We start from the raw sequence: 25,624 nt of genomic DNA, 5'->3' as shown, positions 1-25,624 counted from the left end.
TTGTGAACAGTTTTCCTAGTTGCCTGGGATGTGATGTAGTGATTTTATAAGAATAAATTATTATTGGGGCTCCTGGGTGGTTCAGTGGATTAAGCCTCTGCCTTCGGCTCAGGTCATGATCTCAGGGTCCTGGGATCGAGTCCCGCATCGGGCTCTCTGCTCAGCAGGGTGCCTGCTTCCCTCTCTTTCTCTCTCTGCCTGCCTCTCCGTCTACTTGTGATCTCTCTCTGTCAAATAAATGAATAAAATCTTAAAAAAAAAAAGAATAAATTATTATTTAATTGACAGGCTAAATCCAGTTCATCATGATGTTTGATTTCAGTTGCCTAGAATTTATTTAGGATTTTAAGATCTATATTTGTCTTACTGTTTCTATATAATCTTTTTCTTTATAAACTTTTATATATACATATAACTTTTGAGATATACATGTATGTATACATAAACTTTTATTATTGATTGATTTAATCTAGGCCCTGTGCATGTGGAGTTTATATGGAAAAAAAAAATACTAATTCTGTTCAGGCTAGGTGATCAGTAATGGATATTGACTTACCAAAGTGGTTATATGTTTCTTTTGTTTTTGTCATCTCTTCCCAAGAGGCATTTGAATTCAAAGTTTACAAAGAGAGCCAAAGTCAATAACACAGCAGTAGATTTAAAAAATAAAAGTGATTGGTGTAAATAAGACATGCCAGATTAGGTAACAATAAGTATCTGCCATGGATAGATTAAGGTAAACTGGCCAATAGAGCTGAATTTTAGGGTGATTGCCAGTTCTTATTCTTTTGTGAGGTTTGATTGCTCAGCCCTTTCATTTTTTTAACTTCTTCATATATTCAGATAGTACATTTTTATCATCTGAATTAGGTTTTAGATGTCTTGGCAACCCAAAGAAACTTTAAAATGCATGCATAGATGATAAAAGGTACAGTTGTCTATTTTTTTGAAAGAAAACCCTGTTAAGTTATCCCAGAGCTTTGTTTGGATGTAATTTTGTAATTTTTCAACATTTTTATAGCTTTTGATTTATTCATATTTCCTCTTTCTCGAATCAGTATTATCTGTATATATATGTTTAGAAAAATCATTAACTTATTGAGATTTCAATAGCCTGAACGTAAACATAGTATTTCCTTAAGATGTTCTGAATTTCCTTTACATCTGTTGGAAATGTTCAACCATGTATTCTTCTCAGTTAAAGTTTGGTAAGCGTTGGAAATTGAGAGTGATAATAGTTTTTAATGTCTCCGGAAGTTAAAATATTCACTCACCTGGAAGCAGAGCAAAACTCTTTTGAAGGTTACCTGTTCAGATTACCTCAAATGTGAGGGTGGCTTCTCAGTTGTTTCTTTGCAGATATAAATAGTACTTTGACACAAACCCAGACAGATATTATTTAATTGGCATAAATACAAAGGCAATTATAGCATAAATTCACCTTGAAGACTGTTAGAGAATTCTGATGTTCCTCAACAGTTTGGCAAAGTGAGCTTTGTTTTGTTTTGTTTCCACATATATTTCTGAGTCTGAATTTTCAGCACACACGGCCATAAAAATAAAAAGCAAACTGATTAAATAGAAACAATACATTTCATTGCATTGTCATTTCTTAGAATCTTCCACATTTATGAATACTTATAGAAACTTCATTTTAGCATGATCTTTTTGAAAACCACTTTTGAGTATGATTAAAATTTGCTTTACTGTATAACGTATTAATTTCCTTTTTTTCTGAGTTGATAATCAGCTTTGATTTAAATAAATTATAGGAGAAATAAACCTTTGTATTGCTGTTTCTATAATAAACGTAACTAAAAACTGAATTTCAAAGGATTAAAATGTTCCATGAATGATTTTGTGGCTTCAAGGATTGTATGGCCCCCCGCCATGGGAGAATATTAATTATTAGATTCCCAAAAGAGACCATCTCTTAAAAAGTTTTAGAATCACTGATTTGAGACTTGGATAATATCCATATTGCTTTGAAATTATCCATATTTGAGAGACTGATAATATCCATATTGCTTAAATATTTTAGCTCTTATTTTGCTCTCTAATCACTATTAGCTAACACTCTTGAGTAAGTCAAAGTGCAATTAGTAGTAAGTATGAATTTATTTTTTCTTTTTTTAAAAGTTTTTATTATGTTCAGTTAGCCAAACATCATTGGTTTTTGATATAGTGTTCAACGATTCATTAGTTACATATCACACTCAGAGCTCATCACAACATGTGCCCTCCTTAATACCCATCACTCTGCTATACCATCCCCCCATGCTTCTCCCTTCTGTAACCCTCAGTTTGTTTCCTGGAGTCCAAAGTACCTCATGGTTTGTCTCCCTCTCTGATTTCTTCCCCTTTAGTTTTCTCTCCCTTCCCCTATGGTCCTCTGTGCTATTCCTTATGTTCCACATAGGAGTGAAACTATATACTTGTCTTTCTCAGCTTGACTTATTTCACTTAGCATAATCCCCTCCAGTTCCATCCATGCCGATGCAAATGGTGGGTAGTTAATAGAAATGTCTCTGTTTTTCACTATTGAGCAGGATTTTACCATCCAATTATAAATTATGTTAAGTAATATTTTTATATGGATATTTTACTAAGAGTTTGTTTTGTAATCAGGAATGGATGGTGATTTCTGTTACAGAAATTCTACATTTGTCTAATTCATGATTTTTTTCCTCCTTTGAAGTATGTAAAGAGTGAATCATATTCATAGATTTCCCAATAAGTGTACTTAAATTTCTAGGGTAAAGAGACACAAAAGTCATCATAAGGCAACCATAAAAAATGTTTTCATCAATGAACTTTACTATCAGCAAAGGATTAATTTTATGCCTCTTTATACTAGTCATAGTACAAAACAAACCAACCACAAGGTAAGTTGATCAAGAGAAAACAGAAGAAGCCATAAATAGTCAAAATAAGAAATAACAAAGAGGAATAGCCATTGGAACACAAGAAATTTTAAGAGACTGTTTTGTAGGCCTCTATGCAAACAGGCTTGAAAATCTATATGAAATGGGTAATTTCCTAGGGATGTGCAGAATACTAAAATTCACCTCAATAGAGTTAGATAGCTTTAACAATTTCCTAATAAAGAAAATTATTAAGGAACTGCCCTAGAAGCACCAATCTCATATGGTTTCACGGAGAAATTCTACCAAACTTTCAAAAAACAGATAGTCTCCTTCCATAAATCATTTTAAAGCAATGCAAATGAGGAGAACTCAGTTCCTTTAAGGAAGGAAGTATATACCAACACCTTAGACCCCTTTCTTCTATCTTCCCACAGTTTTTCATCCTCTGCCTTTACTGTCATGATCTGGTTGATGGGGTGGTAGTGGCATGATGTTGTGCAAGATCATATAGGGCTAATTGGTGGATTATTTTTCTTCTTTACTCAAAATTATTTCAAAGTCTCAGCATTCCTCTGTGATCAAGTTATAATGAGGGTATAGTTTGTGTAGAATGTAATTTTCCATTCTCATTGTATTGCTAGTGCATTATTACTAGATAGAGGTACGTGGACTAAATCTGGGCTCATTTTCCTTGGGTAGATCATGTTATTGTTCTGCTGTTGCACATTTTTTTTAAGCTTTTAAGTCTTTATAATATGTGTTTACATTATAGTGACTTGTTTCCTCAATTACCCCTTTTCGCTCTGAATTCTGCTTTGCTTCATATTTGTAATTCATCATCTTTATTTTTCATGATTTTCTTGTGCTTTTTCTCCCCTTTTATCTTTAAACTTTCTAGATCAGAGTACCTATTTTATAAAGTTTGATGGGGATTAAATTATTTAGTACATAGAGAAAATGAGAGATAACCTAAAAAGCAACTAACACATACTAAGTGTTTTATGTCGTTATTTTGTTTCCAGTAAAGAAAATATAATTAGATTTTTAAAGTCCTGTGTGAGATTCTTGAATTTTATTATGGCTGTGAGGTGGACATATCTTATGCATGGTGGGTGCTAGACTCCTTCAACCTTACTTGACTCCTTGTCTTTTAGCTCCTTGTGCTACTAGCTACTACCATGGCAACCAAGTCCAAGTCCATCTGTCTATGTGAGGCTAATGCCCAGAGTTTTATGATCCTTCCACCACTTTCAGATGAAATACCATACCACATGGCAAGAAATTGACTTCCCCAATGTTGTCAAAGGACCCCATAATACAACTTGAAAGTCAAGGATACTAACTTCCTGTGTTGTGGTTTGACTAGCAGGAGTTGGGAGGCAGAAATGCAAAGAAGATAAAATACCCTTTTCATGCCTCCCAATGTAGTTTTCTGAAAGACAGTATTTGCACAGCTTGCTTAGAACTGTTTACTTTGACTGAGTTAGTGGACATGTGCCTTTATGAAAGAGTGGCTATTGGAGGGATTTGCTCATGCTTATTGAACCTTCTTGCATCCTATCCTAACTGTATGATTTCTGTTACATGATGAATTCCTGAAACACCTCTGACTTAGTACCATAATGACATGCAGCTCATAGATGGCACTTTAGACACAGAATTACTCATCATCCCATGGTCAGATTATTTCCTTCTAGAAAAGCTCATTAGTGTACTGAGAGATGTTTTTTTCCAAGTAGAATCTTTTCGTTTTCATGATAGACACAGTTTTGGTCTGGATTCCTAGGGACCTGCGTTGCAACTCACCTTTTGGGGCTTACCAGAGACTCCATTCAGCATCCCAATTCCCTAAGGAAAATTCTAGCCCTGGAGTTTTATCCACAAGTACTGGATAATACAGTTTGATTGGCAGGGAAACAACCCACAATTTAGTCTTGATTCAGAGCCCTCTTTTCCACTGAGACTTACTCACAGCTAACATCCTTCCATGATTTGTGATAAATGAGGCAGAACATGATTCTCAAGTGACTGTATGCTGTTTCTAAACTAAAAAGCCTAAAACTGTTGTGCTTATTTTTTAGTAGTAAAAAGTACAAGGTACAAAAACTTGCTCTTTATCTTAGAAGTGATATCCCAGAACATCCCAGACCATTATATGGTCCCAGACTCCCAAATTTTGCCAATTCCGTAAACCCCTCAAAATCTGTAAGACTTTCTCAAGGGGTGTGCTGGCAAATGTTCCTTAGTCAACTATCTACAAATAAATACTAATTGTTTAGCTTTGTCATTTCATTTTCTTTCGTGTAAATACTTCCACTACCACTGATTTCAAACTATATCAGAGGAGCATCCCTAAATCTGTACTTGGGAAGAGATCTGTTCGTTTGGATCTGACAAGCTGTTTTATACCAGCTCCAACAAATATCTTTTATATTCTGACAATGAATTACTAGGGTATCTAGGGTACTTGCAGATTATGCTCATGCAAATCAACATGGTGTTGTTGATAGTAGATTGTGTGTGATAATCTGTTGCCCATGTGTAGTACATCACGTGTGAGGTTTTATGGAATATCAAGGAATATCAGTCTGTTTGGGTAGCATATAACAGAAGAAATTAACTTGAACTCTGCATTGAAGTTGAACTACTGGCCTTAATGTATAAAGTCAAAGGGCTTTTGGCCTCCCCATCCTAGGGCTCAATTTTTTCCCCCCAAATCACTTGTGGCATTACTAAGTGCTAGTGACTGTGCTTAAATAAGCTATTCCAGGGGCACCTGAGTGGCTCAGATGGTTGGGTATCTGCCTTTGGCTCAGGTCATGGTCCTGGGGTCCTGGGATCGAGTTCCATGTCAGGCTTCCTGCTCAGTGGGGAGCCTGCTTCTCCCTCTGCCTCTCTCTCTCTCTCTGTTTCTCTGTCTCTCATGGATAAATAAATAAAATCTTTTAAAAAAATAAGCTATTCTATATGAGGTGTGGCAATTTCAAGTGAGGTTATCATTTCAATAAGTTTACAGTAGACCATCATTATCTACCATGAGCCACAAGGTTTTAGCGGCAGGCCATATCAGTGAATGGGAGGGGATGTAATAGTACCACCACTGTGAATTCTTCAATCTTTTTTATGTGGATGACTACTAATTGCTATGTTATATATTGCTATATTTTATAAGGAAAACCAAATACAGGCATAATGAACTGATTTTTGTTTTAATTATGAATGATAGTTATTTGGAAAAATACACCTGAGGCTCAAGAAGTTTGTCATCCAGATCTCTCTGAAATAAGAATTATAGACAAATTATTTTATACATTAATTTTTCATAAATATAATTCTTTTCAAAATATTTCATCTTTATTCTCGTGAAGGTGTTCAGAAGATAAGATTTCATTTTTTAAACCTTTGTTAAGCATAACAGATATCAGCAAAGGACATATACAAGTGTCAAACTCAGTGAGTATTCACAAAAGTGAACAAAATGATGTGACTAACCCCCAGGTCAAGAGATAAAGAATTACCAGAATACCAGAAATGGCCCTTAGCTACGTCATTATACTTAATTAGTATCACCCCCCCATAAGGGTAATTGCTATCTGATTTCTATTCTAGAGTATAGATTACTTCTGCCTTCTTTTGCTATCAATATGAATAGAAGCATATTTTATATTCATTTTTATATTTGCCTTTTTGTCTCAAACTTCTTAAGTTTATCATTCTGTTGCGTATAACTGCAGATCACTTATTCCTATTATTTGGTATCCCATTGTGAGGATATCCCATTTTAGTCATTCCATTGACTTATAAGTGACAATAGGAAGTTGAATAGCTTTTCAAGTACTTATTAGCTTTTTTTTTTTAAGATTTTTATTTATTTATTTCACAGAGAGAGATCACAAGTAGGCAGAGAGGCAGGCAGAGAGAGAGATAGAGGAGGAAGCAGGTTCTCCGCTGAGCAGAGAGCCCGATGCAGGACTCGATCCCAGGACCCTGAGATCATGACCTGAGCCGAAGGCAGAGGCTCAACCCACTGAGCCACCCAGGTGCCCCACTTATTAGCTTTTTAAATAACTGGCATCTTTTGTGAAATGTCTGAGCAAGTCTTTTTGCATGTTCTGTTGGATTTTCTTTTTTAATAATAATTTTATTTTGGATATCATTTCTTCATTGGATGTGTATATTGCCAATGTTTTCTCCACTCTATACATTGCTTTCATACTCTGTTATTGGCATATTTTGCCAAATATTTAGATGGTAATAAAAGTTTGCTTAAGAGATGCTCCTCCAAAAAAAGTATTTACGTGTATTCCATCCTACCCTATCCATTTTCGTAAAGATCTGATTTTATTCCTTGATATGATGAACATATACTTTTTACCAATGTCTTTTAAAAAGTTTTCCACTGCGGAGTGTCCATTATATGAATTATCAGACCAGACTGCTTTGCTCAAGGAAGACCATTTGTTTTTTATTTTGTTTTTGTTTTTGTTTTAAGGAAGACCATTTGGATACTAAGTAGTTTTTTACCAAATGGTTAAAAGTTCAGATGTATTCATTTTTCCTAAGCCAGCACACTATTGATACTGCAATAATGATCCCTACTAATTTCTAAGTATGAACTCTTCATGGAAATTATTTCACACTTTAAATTTAGTTTTTCCAAGGGACAATCAAGTTATTTTATTGTTTTTCTTCTCATTTTCTAAAAAATTAGATGAGTTATGAGTCCTCTTTTTAGGATAAATACATGTACATATGTGTGTATCGTATAATAACACATATACACACATAATCTCAAATAGTGATTTACTAGACAAAAAGACACAAGTAGTATTTCTGGGTTGAAGAATATTTAGTTACAGGTGTGAGTTTGACAGTGTTTATTACTGTGATTTGCACAAACATATAGGATTAATGTATAAAGGTGTTGAATTTCCTCTAAGCAAAGGCATTGATTTTCAGACTTTTAACATCTTCTACACATACACATATAATTATTTTCTGTTTGACAAAATAGGCTGGAAAAGTATGAGAAGGGCCAACTAGAGTTATTTGTTATTAAATACTTTAAAGCGCCATTTTTTAAAAGTAGCCTTAGGAGCAATCATTTTTAAAAGAAATCATTTGTTCATAGTATGAGAATAAAACAGAATAGGGAAACAGTAATGCCATTATTATGATTTTGCTACTTTAAAATTCATACAGGATTTCAAAATAGCCTGAGATTTTCTGCAGATTGCTTTGAAGTAGTTGTAGACTAATATTTTCTTCTGTTTTGCATTTTTTAATGACTAAGTGATTTAAGAACAAAAATAATTTCTTTGAATTAATTTTTAGATTCAATTTATCCCCTAGAAGACATCTTTTTTTTCTTTCTTTCTCTATTGTTTGAATTGGAAATTTGTAATCTAAGGCCAGATATGTTCTCTAATGCATTAGAAACATATTTTTTCCCCTATGTTCTTGAATTTGCTTAGGTGGATATGACAAAGTCATCAAAGAATGGATACATAATACTTCTTTTAGCATTGTCTAACATTCAGCTACTTCTATAAACTGAAGAAGTAGTCCTTTCAAATGAAACTCTTTTTATATACATACATACTCATAAACAAAAGTTAGCTAAAAAAGTCACATGGGACACATTTTTTTTTCTTAGAGCTTTGTTTCCAAAATAAAGAAAATCCAGCTGGAAGTAAATGGATTGCAGAGAATACACAGCTTATTTATTGTCAGATTCATTCAAGTCATTCATTCAAATGGCTAAATGGAGCCAACAGTCATCAAGAGGAAGGGAGGGAAGTGAAGGGAAAGAATTATTTACAACTTACTCAACAGAGTAAAGTAATGGCAAAAAATGAGTAATGCTAATTGGGTCTCGCCCTCTGGAGGTAAGTGTAGGCACTTGTTATCCCTCTTATAGCAGATTGCATCTGGAATTCCAGTCAACTTATTGGTGATGTTGGGAGTGGATGTTTCCTGATTTCTGTGATATAAAAATGTCTGTAATAGTGTCCTGCCAAGAACAGCAAATATATACATTTCCAAATGATTATATCAATCTTAATAATTTTATATCTAAATATTTTTTGGACATTTCAACCTCATAATTCTGGTAGAATAAATAACAGTTGATTTTATTCATTTTGGTTAATGGAGTAACATATTTAAATTAATCTTCTTAGTTTAATACTTTCCTTCTTGAAAGTTCCAAGCAAGTTTCAGCATCTGAAGGTATTTCAGAAACTTGTATCCTTTTAGAGATAGGTCAGCCTCTAGATGACACCAACATCTTTGAAATATCAGAACAAATTTACAGTTCCAGAAATAACATCAATGTACTATGATCTCATTGTTCAACACAGACTACTTTTCTTTCCTCTGAAGTTAGGATACACAATTAGTTTGTGTTTTTCTTCAAACTTTTAAGTGCTACATAAAGACCCTTCCATAAAAGACTGTTGGGTCCAAAACTACTTTTATTTATTTATTTATTTATTTTTGTGAATCCTTAAAATTTCTCTAATATTTGATACAATTTGTGCAAACTACAAATATCAGCAAGGAGAAAAGGAATCACTAGAAAGAATTAGAAACTCCTCCAAACAAAAAGCAACGTACTATATAGTTTCTTATGCTAAAAATTGAATTCTCTTTATTTTAACTGAAAAATAACTTTATTCCTCCAGATAATTCATATGAAAAAGTTCTCTTCAGTCTTATACTCACATACCCAACAGGAAAGTAACAAAGGATGAGATTTCTTTTCCATTTAGTAAATCCATTTGTGAAATAAAATTTTGATAAATCTGGCTTTATTCGTAGTTTTACTTTCTATTCTGCTTCACCCATAATAACATCAAAATAAATTACAAAAATTTCTTTCTAGGCAAATTTTGATTGATTTTATGCAACTGGGCTTCGATTGTAACATTATGGTATTTCATGGGACAAGGGTATGCAGTTCTTTCCTTCAAGAGAATTTCAAGTTGTAGGTAGGAAAAGATTGGTGAGTGGTGCTGAGTTTCTGTTTTCAGAAGTTTTGCCACGTAGCATTAGTCTGTCTGCTCTTCTCCATCACTCCTTTGCAGACTGCCACTATCTGACAGACCCAGTTCACGTAACTTAGAAAGAGGGCATGACCAACAGTGTCAGGGTGGGTAAAAATACTTTAGATCAATGCAAGAGAACAGTAGTGCCCCCAAGCATGTACCTGAATATTTGTATCATATATTTGTCAGATATATTTGGGGTGGACTTGATGCTCAATACCAAACAGCTGTGGCTTTTTTTCAATACGAGAGAACAAAAAAAGTGAACTTCCTTGTCTTAAAATATGACAAGTGATAATTAAATATACCTACCCAAAATAGCTTTGCTATATCAGACACAGAATAATCAATTTCCATTCTTTGTAGTTTTTTTCCTGATAATAAAGTAATTTAAAATCAATGTAAACTTTCTTAAAAAGATAGATACTAGAATGTCAAATTCACCTTCTCAAAAAAATATTTTTTCCAAAATATAAAAACTTGACATGTATATATGGAATGAATATGTAATGATTTTTTAATTCCTTAACGAAAGAATAAGTAGAATGTCAAACATGGTTGCCACTGCAATTAGGTATTTATAATCTTTTAAAAAAAATGTTAGAATAAGAATTCTATTTTAGTCATAAGACTTATTAATGTCTTACAGGGCAATAAAATCAAACTGGGCTTATCTTTTCTCCTGGACAGAAATCTGCAAGTTACTATGCCACTGTGGTTTTTGACCTTTAATCAAATAGTAAAGCACAATGTCAAATGCAGGTATATTCTTCTAGAGAATTGAATAACGCTTGCCTGACCCTATGAAAATGGTGCTCTGGTATAGTACCAAAAGAACATCATGTACTTTCTTTTGCCTTTTTTTTTCAGATTTTGAGGTTTTTGTTAACAGTCCCCCATTTTGATAAGTAATCTCCAGAGTGTATGCTTGATCGCAAAGATTGACTACGGTATGGTTGGATTGCTTATGTGTATAGTTACAGTAGGAAGTATTGTTTAACAGTCTGTGCCCAGTTTTGAACAACTACTGAGCCTCTGCCAGAGATTTAACTCTCCCTGGAAGTTTTCATCAAGACAGTTTGGATTTTTAAAAGGTCATGTTATTTGTTCTTTTATACCAAGTCCAGGAAACAAGAGCAAGAAAGTCTCCCTTATAAATTTGGGGGAATTTCTGTTTATGAGATATGTAAAACCTGTTAAGGTCTCTTGTCTGTCAGGAAGGACCTTCCTTGCTGAAGAAGCTATAAATGTGTAACACAATGTGGGCCAGTTTGCCGGAGGAACGTCTGTTAGCATAGGCCCCACATGGAAACTCATTCCTCAACAGTGGACTTGGCACATACTCTGATTAATTGAATAGCATTCTCAATTTGACACTTAGGTATGCTCTTGGATTCACCATTGATATCTCCAATTATGTCTTAGTAAAAAAAAAAAAAACAGCAGATTTTTATATAAACTCTGCCAATAAATATATTTTCATGAGAAATGTAGAAACTCAGTAGAAATATTTGTTTCCGAAGCATGAGGCATAAAAGAGACCAGTAAATTGACTTTTGACATAGATTAAGAGGAAGAGAATGAGTTTAATATACCCATCAGAAAATAAAACAATGAAGTCAAATCAACAGTATCGCAAACAAATAACCACAATTTAATTTCTTCATTAGTTCTGTCCAAGGGGTTAATTCTTTTACTGAGTCTTAGGTCAGTTATCTGTTTTCACATAAAACTTCCTACTTCTGGATCAAAAAACAAAAGTAAAACTCCTGGAGTTTGTAACTGAGTCTCCTACTGCACTCTGGCAATCGTCTAAATGATGTCAACTCTAGGCTTCAAACTCTTTAACTGTAGGTCTACCTTTTGAAGTTATCAGTAGTTATAAGTAGCTGGGATACTGCTTTGTATGAGCATGACTTTCTTTGTTAAAGACAAAAATTTACTCTCTAGCCTATTAGAGAGACTTTAGGCAAGCATGAGATAATAGCAGAAAACATCTGTTGATGAGACTGAATGGCTGTGCTTAGTTTATCACAGAACCAATGGTATCCGTGTGGAGAGGAGTGAAGTTCTTTACTAGGATACAATGAATAACTCTTCCATAGAATTTTATCGGTCTTGCCTCTGAGAACATATTAAGGACAGCAGGGGCATTGACAAATCTTCAGGACCTTCAAATTATTTTGCAAATTGTAAGCTCTCTGAAATATTTATGTTATTCACAGTCAACCTGCATAAAATTTTGCTTTAGTTTGAAATCTTTTCATGTATCTTTTATAATAGTGTTAAGCTAGTCAAGAAATATGAAGCATATCAAATGATTCTAATTTTTTTCTCATATTTTTCTTTTGATAAGGTGAAAGAACAAAACTTTGTGATTTTGAAAATCCCTCCGAGAGCTCTAAACTTTGGCTTTAGATGTAAAATACATGCAATTTTTTCCCCCACTGAATTTAGAGCCTTATTTAGAGGAAGGAAAAATAAAAAAAAAAAAGATTAGCAAAGATTTGGTCATTTGGTTAAAACAGGATCCTGGGTTCTTAAGAACAATTAATCAGTGTGGCAATGTAATATTTTAAATAATTGTAAGAGAAGAAACCTTAGTTCCTTCAGATACATAAATATCTTTTCATTGTTTAAAACTAAAGTACATGATAAAGTACAAAACAAAGCAGAGAAAATTACTCAGTTTTTCTGATGAAGTATGAACACTCAGCTGTTCAGCATGCCCTTTGTTTTAATAACCCTTGTCAAAACATGACTATGTTGATTATCACCCTATTAATAAGTGAATTCAGTTTTCCATTATTATGTGTCAATAAAAAATTATTTATTTTAAAATATATATTTAATAAGGCCATCAGTACTAAAAGTATACCAAAACTTTAACTTATTTATTTGCTTCTTTTAACATGTATTACTTGCAGGTAATTATTTCCAAGGTAAATAAAATTAACCTCTCTCAAGTCTTCTAAAACTTGCTATATATATACACTCAAGTGTTTTCCCTTTACTTGACTTGTATATTCTGAAACGACCTGACAGATTTACTTTAGGACAAAACTACTATCTTGTTTTCTCTTAAATTCAAAAACTTAATATACTGGCTTGTTTTTCCAAGCCATTAGCATTTCTACTATAATCACAAACACCAATATTAATTACGATTTTTAATCTCAAAAGTTCTGTTGCAAAGAGAAAACTGCGATGTGGTGATTGATAGCTGACAGTACCAATCAGCTGACAGACAGAGAAGGCTCATGAGCAAAATAGTGGCCACCTACTAATGCCCACATTGTTTTTATTGATTCTTCAAGTGACCAAATAGAAATGTTTATTAACTGGGCCCAAAGTATGGCCACTTAGTAATACTAAATACTAAACACTAAAATTAGTAACACTAAAGTAATACTTAGTAAATACTAAATACTAAAATACTAAATACTTAGTAATACTAAATAAAGTAATACTTAGTAATACTAAATAAATACTAATACTTAGTAAATACTAAATACTAAAATACTTAGTAAATACTAAATAGCAAATACTAAATACTAAATGAGTAAAGACTCATAAAGTGTATATGTACACACACATACACACACACAAGTATGTATTAAAAGTTTAGGATTCAGTGTTATTTAGTTACTTAGTCAACTAATATTTTACCAGGTATCTAAATGTCATTTACTAATTACTTGATTTAATGTTAGTCCAAGTCTTTAACTTAAGGAAGGATATTGGAATTTTTAAGTTCACTTGCCCAAATGGTACAGAATACTTATGAATGGTTAATTAATAATTAATACTTCTAAATTCTTAAAATACTAGGATATTTAAAGTTTTAGAAATTCAGTTGTTTTGTTTTCCTAGGTTCCCTAATTCTTGGGTTCCCTAAATCTCAGGTTAAAAGATTTTATAATTCAATGTATTGATATACTATGAAGGAAAGTTTTGGAACTAACAAGAACTACAAGTGTTTCCCAATTAAAAACACACAGATTTTTAGAGAGCTAGCAGGTTCAGCTCTATGGTCACCACCACAAGTTAAAAATAAATGCATAACAACAACAAGGAAATCACTGTGGCATGTCTCAAAGGATTGTTCTTATTCAGTGGGCAAGAAATGTTTTCTTCAGTGAGTTCTGTTTTCTTCACAAATAGAAAAAGCACACAAAATAAAGATCTAAATAGCTCTTACTTGACCAAAAAAATAATCTCAGTAGAGATCACCAAATACTCAGATCATAAAACCAGAATGCCAGTCATTGCTGCCAGCCAGTTAGAAATAAGTTATTGGCCATATACAAACCAGAACCAGAACCAAACTTCATCAAATCCCTGAAATGAAACCAAAGTAGAGGGCGCCTGGGTGGCTCAGTGGGTTAAGCCGCTGCCTTCGGCTCAGGTCATGATCTCGGGGTCCTGGGATCGAGTCCCGCATCGGGCTCAATTTATTTATTTCACAGAGAGAGATCACAAGTAGGCAGAGAGGCAGGCAGAGAGAGAGATAGAGGAGGAAGCAGGTTCTCCGCTGAGCAGAGAGCCCGATGCAGGACTCGATCCCAGGACCCTGAGATCATGACCTGAGCCGAAGGCAGAGGCTCAACCCACTGAGCCACCCAGGTGCCCCACTTATTAGCTTTTTAAATAACTGGCATCTTTTGTGAAATGTCTGAGCAAGTCTTTTTGCATGTTCTGTTGGATTTTCTTTTTTAATAATAATTTTATTTTGGATATCATTTCTTCATTGGATGTGTATATTGCCAATGTTTTCTCCACTCTATACATTGCTTTCATACTCTGTTATTGGCATATTTTGCCAAATATTTAGATGGTAATAAAAGTTTGCTTAAGAGATGCTCCTCCAAAAAAAGTATTTACGTGTATTCCATCCTACCCTATCCATTTTCGTAAAGATCTGATTTTATTCCTTGATATGATGAACATATACTTTTTACCAATGTCTTTTAAAAAGTTTTCCACTGCGGAGTGTCCATTATATGAATTATCAGACCAGACTGCTTTGCTCAAGGAAGACCATTTGTTTTTTATTTTGTTTTTGTTTTTGTTTTAAGGAAGACCATTTGGATACTAAGTAGTTTTTTACCAAATGGTTAAAAGTTCAGATGTATTCATTTTTCCTAAGCCAGCACACTATTGATACTGCAATAATGATCCCTACTAATTTCTAAGTATGAACTCTTCATGGAAATTATTTCACACTTTAAATTTAGTTTTTCCAAGGGACAATCAAGTTATTTTATTGTTTTTCTTCTCATTTTCTAAAAAATTAGATGAGTTATGAGTCCTCTTTTTAGGATAAATACATGTACATATGTGTGTATCGTATAATAACACATATACACACATAATCTCAAATAGTGATTTACTAGACAAAAAGACACAAGTAGTATTTCTGGGTTGAAGAATATTTAGTTACAGGTGTGAGTTTGACAGTGTTTATTACTGTGATTTGCACAAACATATAGGATTAATGTATAAAGGTGTTGAATTTCCTCTAAGCAAAGGCATTGATTTTCAGACTTTTAACATCTTCTACACATACACATATAATTATTTTCTGTTTGACAAAATAGGCTGGAAAAGTATGAGAAGGGCCAACTAGAGTTATTTGTTATTAAATACTTTAAAGCGCCATTTTTTAAAAGTAGCCTTAGGAGCAATCATTTTTAAAAGAAATCATTTGTTCATAGTATGAGAATAAAACAGAATAGGGAAACAGTAATGCCATTATTATGATTTTGCTACTTTAAAATTCATACAGGATTTCAAAATAGCCTGAGATTTTCTGCAGATTGCTTTGAAGTAGTTGTAGACTAATATTTTCTTCTGTTTTGCATTTTTTAATGACTAAGTGATTTAAGAACAAAAATAATTTCTTTGAATTAATTTTTAGATTCAATTTATCCCCTAGAAGACATCTTTTTTTTCTTTCTTTCTCTATTGTTTGAATTGGAAATTTGTAATCTAAGGCCAGATATGTTCTCTAATGCATTAGAAACATATTTTTTCCCCTATGTTCTTGAATTTGCTTAGGTGGATATGACAAAGTCATCAAAGAATGGATACATAATACTTCTTTTAGCATTGTCTAACATTCAGCTACTTCTATAAACTGAAGAAGTAGTCCTTTCAAATGAAACTCTTTTTATATACATACATACTCATAAACAAAAGTTAGCTAAAAAAGTCACATGGGACACATTTTTTTTTCTTAGAGCTTTGTTTCCAAAATAAAGAAAATCCAGCTGGAAGTAAATGGATTGCAGAGAATACACAGCTTATTTATTGTCAGATTCATTCAAGTCATTCATTCAAATGGCTAAATGGAGCCAACAGTCATCAAGAGGAAGGGAGGGAAGTGAAGGGAAAGAATTATTTACAACTTACTCAACAGAGTAAAGTAATGGCAAAAAATGAGTAATGCTAATTGGGTCTCGCCCTCTGGAGGTAAGTGTAGGCACTTGTTATCCCTCTTATAGCAGATTGCATCTGGAATTCCAGTCAACTTATTGGTGATGTTGGGAGTGGATGTTTCCTGATTTCTGTGATATAAAAATGTCTGTAATAGTGTCCTGCCAAGAACAGCAAATATATACATTTCCAAATGATTATATCAATCTTAATAATTTTATATCTAAATATTTTTTGGACATTTCAACCTCATAATTCTGGTAGAATAAATAACAGTTGATTTTATTCATTTTGGTTAATGGAGTAACATATTTAAATTAATCTTCTTAGTTTAATACTTTCCTTCTTGAAAGTTCCAAGCAAGTTTCAGCATCTGAAGGTATTTCAGAAACTTGTATCCTTTTAGAGATAGGTCAGCCTCTAGATGACACCAACATCTTTGAAATATCAGAACAAATTTACAGTTCCAGAAATAACATCAATGTACTATGATCTCATTGTTCAACACAGACTACTTTTCTTTCCTCTGAAGTTAGGATACACAATTAGTTTGTGTTTTTCTTCAAACTTTTAAGTGCTACATAAAGACCCTTCCATAAAAGACTGTTGGGTCCAAAACTACTTTTATTTATTTATTTATTTATTTTTGTGAATCCTTAAAATTTCTCTAATATTTGATACAATTTGTGCAAACTACAAATATCAGCAAGGAGAAAAGGAATCACTAGAAAGAATTAGAAACTCCTCCAAACAAAAAGCAACGTACTATATAGTTTCTTATGCTAAAAATTGAATTCTCTTTATTTTAACTGAAAAATAACTTTATTCCTCCAGATAATTCATATGAAAAAGTTCTCTTCAGTCTTATACTCACATACCCAACAGGAAAGTAACAAAGGATGAGATTTCTTTTCCATTTAGTAAATCCATTTGTGAAATAAAATTTTGATAAATCTGGCTTTATTCGTAGTTTTACTTTCTATTCTGCTTCACCCATAATAACATCAAAATAAATTACAAAAATTTCTTTCTAGGCAAATTTTGATTGATTTTATGCAACTGGGCTTCGATTGTAACATTATGGTATTTCATGGGACAAGGGTATGCAGTTCTTTCCTTCAAGAGAATTTCAAGTTGTAGGTAGGAAAAGATTGGTGAGTGGTGCTGAGTTTCTGTTTTCAGAAGTTTTGCCACGTAGCATTAGTCTGTCTGCTCTTCTCCATCACTCCTTTGCAGACTGCCACTATCTGACAGACCCAGTTCACGTAACTTAGAAAGAGGGCATGACCAACAGTGTCAGGGTGGGTAAAAATACTTTAGATCAATGCAAGAGAACAGTAGTGCCCCCAAGCATGTACCTGAATATTTGTATCATATATTTGTCAGATATATTTGGGGTGGACTTGATGCTCAATACCAAACAGCTGTGGCTTTTTTTCAATACGAGAGAACAAAAAAAGTGAACTTCCTTGTCTTAAAATATGACAAGTGATAATTAAATATACCTACCCAAAATAGCTTTGCTATATCAGACACAGAATAATCAATTTCCATTCTTTGTAGTTTTTTTCCTGATAATAAAGTAATTTAAAATCAATGTAAACTTTCTTAAAAAGATAGATACTAGAATGTCAAATTCACCTTCTCAAAAAAATATTTTTTCCAAAATATAAAAACTTGACATGTATATATGGAATGAATATGTAATGATTTTTTAATTCCTTAACGAAAGAATAAGTAGAATGTCAAACATGGTTGCCACTGCAATTAGGTATTTATAATCTTTTAAAAAAAATGTTAGAATAAGAATTCTATTTTAGTCATAAGACTTATTAATGTCTTACAGGGCAATAAAATCAAACTGGGCTTATCTTTTCTCCTGGACAGAAATCTGCAAGTTACTATGCCACTGTGGTTTTTGACCTTTAATCAAATAGTAAAGCACAATGTCAAATGCAGGTATATTCTTCTAGAGAATTGAATAACGCTTGCCTGACCCTATGAAAATGGTGCTCTGGTATAGTACCAAAAGAACATCATGTACTTTCTTTTGCCTTTTTTTTTCAGATTTTGAGGTTTTTGTTAACAGTCCCCCATTTTGATAAGTAATCTCCAGAGTGTATGCTTGATCGCAAAGATTGACTACGGTATGGTTGGATTGCTTATGTGTATAGTTACAGTAGGAAGTATTGTTTAACAGTCTGTGCCCAGTTTTGAACAACTACTGAGCCTCTGCCAGAGATTTAACTCTCCCTGGAAGTTTTCATCAAGACAGTTTGGATTTTTAAAAGGTCATGTTATTTGTTCTTTTATACCAAGTCCAGGAAACAAGAGCAAGAAAGTCTCCCTTATAAATTTGGGGGAATTTCTGTTTATGAGATATGTAAAACCTGTTAAGGTCTCTTGTCTGTCAGGAAGGACCTTCCTTGCTGAAGAAGCTATAAATGTGTAACACAATGTGGGCCAGTTTGCCGGAGGAACGTCTGTTAGCATAGGCCCCACATGGAAACTCATTCCTCAACAGTGGACTTGGCACATACTCTGATTAATTGAATAGCATTCTCAATTTGACACTTAGGTATGCTCTTGGATTCACCATTGATATCTCCAATTATGTCTTAGTAAAAAAAAAAAAAAACAGCAGATTTTTATATAAACTCTGCCAATAAATATATTTTCATGAGAAATGTAGAAACTCAGTAGAAATATTTGTTTCCGAAGCATGAGGCATAAAAGAGACCAGTAAATTGACTTTTGACATAGATTAAGAGGAAGAGAATGAGTTTAATATACCCATCAGAAAATAAAACAATGAAGTCAAATCAACAGTATCGCAAACAAATAACCACAATTTAATTTCTTCATTAGTTCTGTCCAAGGGGTTAATTCTTTTACTGAGTCTTAGGTCAGTTATCTGTTTTCACATAAAACTTCCTACTTCTGGATCAAAAAACAAAAGTAAAACTCCTGGAGTTTGTAACTGAGTCTCCTACTGCACTCTGGCAATCGTCTAAATGATGTCAACTCTAGGCTTCAAACTCTTTAACTGTAGGTCTACCTTTTGAAGTTATCAGTAGTTATAAGTAGCTGGGATACTGCTTTGTATGAGCATGACTTTCTTTGTTAAAGACAAAAATTTACTCTCTAGCCTATTAGAGAGACTTTAGGCAAGCATGAGATAATAGCAGAAAACATCTGTTGATGAGACTGAATGGCTGTGCTTAGTTTATCACAGAACCAATGGTATCCGTGTGGAGAGGAGTGAAGTTCTTTACTAGGATACAATGAATAACTCTTCCATAGAATTTTATCGGTCTTGCCTCTGAGAACATATTAAGGACAGCAGGGGCATTGACAAATCTTCAGGACCTTCAAATTATTTTGCAAATTGTAAGCTCTCTGAAATATTTATGTTATTCACAGTCAACCTGCATAAAATTTTGCTTTAGTTTGAAATCTTTTCATGTATCTTTTATAATAGTGTTAAGCTAGTCAAGAAATATGAAGCATATCAAATGATTCTAATTTTTTTCTCATATTTTTCTTTTGATAAGGTGAAAGAACAAAACTTTGTGATTTTGAAAATCCCTCCGAGAGCTCTAAACTTTGGCTTTAGATGTAAAATACATGCAATTTTTTCCCCCACTGAATTTAGAGCCTTATTTAGAGGAAGGAAAAATAAAAAAAAAAAAGATTAGCAAAGATTTGGTCATTTGGTTAAAACAGGATCCTGGGTTCTTAAGAACAATTAATCAGTGTGGCAATGTAATATTTTAAATAATTGTAAGAGAAGAAACCTTAGTTCCTTCAGATACATAAATATCTTTTCATTGTTTAAAACTAAAGTACATGATAAAGTACAAAACAAAGCAGAGAAAATTACTCAGTTTTTCTGATGAAGTATGAACACTCAGCTGTTCAGCATGCCCTTTGTTTTAATAACCCTTGTCAAAACATGACTATGTTGATTATCACCCTATTAATAAGTGAATTCAGTTTTCCATTATTATGTGTCAATAAAAAATTATTTATTTTAAAATATATATTTAATAAGGCCATCAGTACTAAAAGTATACCAAAACTTTAACTTATTTATTTGCTTCTTTTAACATGTATTACTTGCAGGTAATTATTTCCAAGGTAAATAAAATTAACCTCTCTCAAGTCTTCTAAAACTTGCTATATATATACACTCAAGTGTTTTCCCTTTACTTGACTTGTATATTCTGAAACGACCTGACAGATTTACTTTAGGACAAAACTACTATCTTGTTTTCTCTTAAATTCAAAAACTTAATATACTGGCTTGTTTTTCCAAGCCATTAGCATTTCTACTATAATCACAAACACCAATATTAATTACGATTTTTAATCTCAAAAGTTCTGTTGCAAAGAGAAAACTGCGATGTGGTGATTGATAGCTGACAGTACCAATCAGCTGACAGACAGAGAAGGCTCATGAGCAAAATAGTGGCCACCTACTAATGCCCACATTGTTTTTATTGATTCTTCAAGTGACCAAATAGAAATGTTTATTAACTGGGCCCAAAGTATGGCCACTTAGTAATACTAAATACTAAACACTAAAATTAGTAACACTAAAGTAATACTTAGTAAATACTAAATACTAAAATACTAAATACTTAGTAATACTAAATAAAGTAATACTTAGTAATACTAAATAAATACTAATACTTAGTAAATACTAAATACTAAAATACTTAGTAAATACTAAATAGCAAATACTAAATACTAAATGAGTAAAGACTCATAAAGTGTATATGTACACACACATACACACACACAAGTATGTATTAAAAGTTTAGGATTCAGTGTTATTTAGTTACTTAGTCAACTAATATTTTACCAGGTATCTAAATGTCATTTACTAATTACTTGATTTAATGTTAGTCCAAGTCTTTAACTTAAGGAAGGATATTGGAATTTTTAAGTTCACTTGCCCAAATGGTACAGAATACTTATGAATGGTTAATTAATAATTAATACTTCTAAATTCTTAAAATACTAGGATATTTAAAGTTTTAGAAATTCAGTTGTTTTGTTTTCCTAGGTTCCCTAATTCTTGGGTTCCCTAAATCTCAGGTTAAAAGATTTTATAATTCAATGTATTGATATACTATGAAGGAAAGTTTTGGAACTAACAAGAACTACAAGTGTTTCCCAATTAAAAACACACAGATTTTTAGAGAGCTAGCAGGTTCAGCTCTATGGTCACCACCACAAGTTAAAAATAAATGCATAACAACAACAAGGAAATCACTGTGGCATGTCTCAAAGGATTGTTCTTATTCAGTGGGCAAGAAATGTTTTCTTCAGTGAGTTCTGTTTTCTTCACAAATAGAAAAAGCACACAAAATAAAGATCTAAATAGCTCTTACTTGACCAAAAAAATAATCTCAGTAGAGATCACCAAATACTCAGATCATAAAACCAGAATGCCAGTCATTGCTGCCAGCCAGTTAGAAATAAGTTATTGGCCATATACAAACCAGAACCAGAACCAAACTTCATCAAATCCCTGAAATGAAACCAAAGTAGAGGGCGCCTGGGTGGCTCAGTGGGTTAAGCCGCTGCCTTCGGCTCAGGTCATGATCTCGGGGTCCTGGGATCGAGTCCCGCATCGGGCTCACTGCTCAGCAGGGAGCCTGCTTTTCTCTCTCTCTCTCTCTGCCTGCCTCTCTGTCTACTTGTGATCTCTCTCTGTCAAATAAATAAATAAAATCTTAAAAAAAAAAAAAAAAAAAAAAAAAAAGAAACCAAAGTAGAATCGAGAAAAAGAGAGAGGGGAGGGTTGAAATAGATTAAAATCCTGTTGGCATTTGGAAAAAACAACTCCAAGGAGCTACCCCACACCTCAATAAGATGTCAAAGTTATATCAGCCATAATTGAGGAAATTGCTGAAACGGTAAAGCTGGCTACAAGAGCATTTGAGAAACTGGGCATTTACAGGTATAGAAGAAGAGAAGGAGGAGTAGCAGGAAGAGTAGAAGGATGACGTAAGGGTAAGGTTGTTTCTTAGGTATAATCCTGCTTAATGCCCTACATGGCAATAAATGTATAGACTTTGGACTAGTCTTATCCACCAGACAGAAATCTACATGTTAATATATAACACCCCAGTGTGGGGGCTACAATTAAATAGTGAATAGGAAAGTAATAAAAAACAGATAAATTCTCCTGGAACCTAGAAAATGAAAGATCCTCATTAAAAAATACACTCAGTGACATTAAAAGGGCATATTGTATTCTGGGTTTGTTTGCTTTCCTCTTTGCAAGTTTATATACTATTCATTAATACCTTGTAATTAATTGCTGGAAATAACTGCTTGGCATATTGTTTTTTTATGTATTTTGGGTTCTTATAACACAGAACTTACTAACTTCACATTTTTCATGGTGAGGTTTAAACTGCCTATTTCATTTTAGATTGCCTAATTTATTAAAATGGCCAAATGATTTTACATACTTGCATTTTATCCTAATGTATGTCTCCATTCATTATATTAAGTTACTATATCAAATATACACAGTAAGTTTTAAAATTCTGAATACTTTTAAATGGAAATAATTTTAGAACATAAATATTTCAAAATTTTAATCATAGTAGAGTGATTGGGAGGTATTGTTTACAACTCATGGGTTTTTTTTTTAATTTTTATTTAAATTCCAGTTTGTTAATATACAGTGTAATATTAGCTTTGTGCTAATTTTAGTTGAGGCATCTGTCTCATTTTTCAATGAGTGAATGATTTGTTAATTCATGAGTCTTTGAACCACATTCTTCTATTTATCATTTTAGAGGTAGATGACAAATATTTGTATTTAAGTCACTTCTTGGTCATCACATATATTTCCTTTCTCTTTAGATTGCTTCCTCAGTCAATCAAGAAAAGTCATGTCTAGTAAAATTGCGTTATTCTCTATAAAGATTCTGTGCATTCTATCTGGCTTCCCTTAAGGAAACCCTGAAGGCTATCAGTTATGTTACGGTTTAACTAGAGCTCTTGAGACAAATAAGGAAGTTTTGAAGTGTTAGGAAAGAATGTAGGATGTAGAACAGGTAGAAAAATGGAAAGGGAAGAAGGAAAAGAAAAAAATATATACTTCATATTGTAAAACCTTAGGAAGAAGTAAAACTGTACATATACGATCATCCCTACTTCAATAAATTCATTATGGTTTATTGCAGAGTTTTCTGGTTTTGTGATCCCCACAGATAATTTTAATGCATAGAGAAAATTTCTTTGAAAATAAGAATTACCTTTTATTTGGCCCTTTTAGTCTATAAAAGAAAGCATTTCTAACATGTAAAATCATATTTATATCTTCAAAGATGGTTCAGAATTTTAAATTGCCACAGTTACTTTAAATTTATATCTCTAGAGTTTATCTCCTGGTATTCTTAAAATTGTGGGCTACTGAATCACGGAGATTTTTATATTCTTTCTTTTCTAAAATGTGCACACACTTTTTTCATGTTACAGAGTTTAATAGGACAGTTCTTTCAATTCAAATGAACAATGATTTTTCCTAGACATTGTTATACTCCCTTAGTTGCTAGATTGGGCTGATTCTCATTCTCAACACCACCAATCCCATCTAAAACATATATCCTCATGCTAAGTTGGACTTTCTATGCCAGACATGTTCCATTGTGGTGAAATCTATCATATACCTTATTGGTTTCCTACAATTTGGTTTCCATTTGTTCCTTCAAATCTACCAAATACATCTGTATATAATGCCCTAATGTCAGTTGCATATTTAATTTAAAAAATTTCCCCCTGAGGGTTCCAGAGAAATAGTATACTATTCAAAACTTGTGAGTTTATCTGTTAGAGGTATTCCCTCTCTGCTCTCACCTAAAATGAGCACATCGTACCTGTAACTATAAAATAGTATAATTCAAGCTTTTTAAAATTTTAGTATTATTAATTTACATATGTTCTGGAATGTTGCTTAATACATTGTTAGTAAAAATGGAAATCTATAAAAGCTTCGATATTCTTCTTTTTTTTGAAGATTTTATTTGTTTATTTGACAGAGACATAGAGAGGGAGCACAAGCAAGGGGAGGGGGCGAGGGAGAAGCAGGCTTCCTGCCAAGGGGGGAGCCTGAGGTAGGGCTTGATCCCTGGACCCTGGGATCATGACCTGAGCAGAAGGCAGACTCTTAACGACTGAGCCACCCAGGCACCCCTCCATATTTCTTCTTGAAAAAAAAAGTATTAGTCTCTTCACAACATATTGCATAGAATGTAACAATTTACAACTTGACTCATTTCACAAAAAAAGGACCCAAATCATTGCTATCTGGGAACCTAAACTGATTACTAAATATTTTGATGAATATCAGTATGCTCGTCGACTTCAGAAGCAAATTAACTGAACTATTCATCATGGACAATACATTATAATAAAATAGCTTTTTAAAATTTGAGCAGTACATTTAAGTTTTTTGAAAAATCTTAGTTGAATTGTAATTAACATACAGTGCTATATTAGTTTCAAATGTACTATATGGTGATTCAACAATTATATACATTACTCAGTGCTCATCGCAATCATGATAAGTGTTGTTTTTTTTTCATTGCAGTACACTATTTATTTAAAATGATAGACATCTTGAAGCCCACATCATCCTTGCTCCAGGCGATAAGTAATATCTTTTTTTCTTTTCTTTATTTATTTTATTGTTAATTTTTTATTCATTATATTTTTATTAAATATAATGTATTATTAGCCCCAGGGGTACAGGTCTGTGAATCATCAGGCTTACATACTTCACAGCACTCACCATATCACATACCTTCCCCAATGTCCATAACTCAACCATCCTCTCCCCAAACCCCTCATCCCCCAGCAACCCTCAGTTTGTTTTGTAAGATTAAGAGTCTTCAATGGTTTGTCTCCTCCCGATCCCATCTTGTTTCATTTTTTCCCTCTCTATCCCCTACAATCCTCCACCCTGCTTCTCAAATTCCTCATATCAGGGAGATCATATAATAATTGTCTTTCCCTGATTAACTTATTTCGCTCAGCGTAATACCCTCTAGTTCCATCCACCACATTGCAAATGGCAAGATTTCATTTCTTTTGATGGCTGCAGAGTATTCCATTGTGTATATATACCACCTCTTCTTTATCCATTCATCTGTTGATGGACATCTAGGTTCTATCAATAGTTTGGCTATTGTGGACATTGATGCTATAAACATTCGGGTGCACATACCCCTTCGGATCACTGCA

This window comes from Enhydra lutris, unplaced genomic scaffold (assembly GCF_002288905.1).
Source record: "Enhydra lutris kenyoni isolate GAN:26980312 unplaced genomic scaffold, ASM228890v2 scaffoldscaffold16, whole genome shotgun sequence".
In the NCBI taxonomy this organism is placed as follows: domain Eukaryota; kingdom Metazoa; phylum Chordata; class Mammalia; order Carnivora; family Mustelidae; genus Enhydra; species Enhydra lutris.
The sequence above is the reverse complement of the archived record's forward strand: the minus strand, read 5'-3'. Positions refer to the sequence as shown.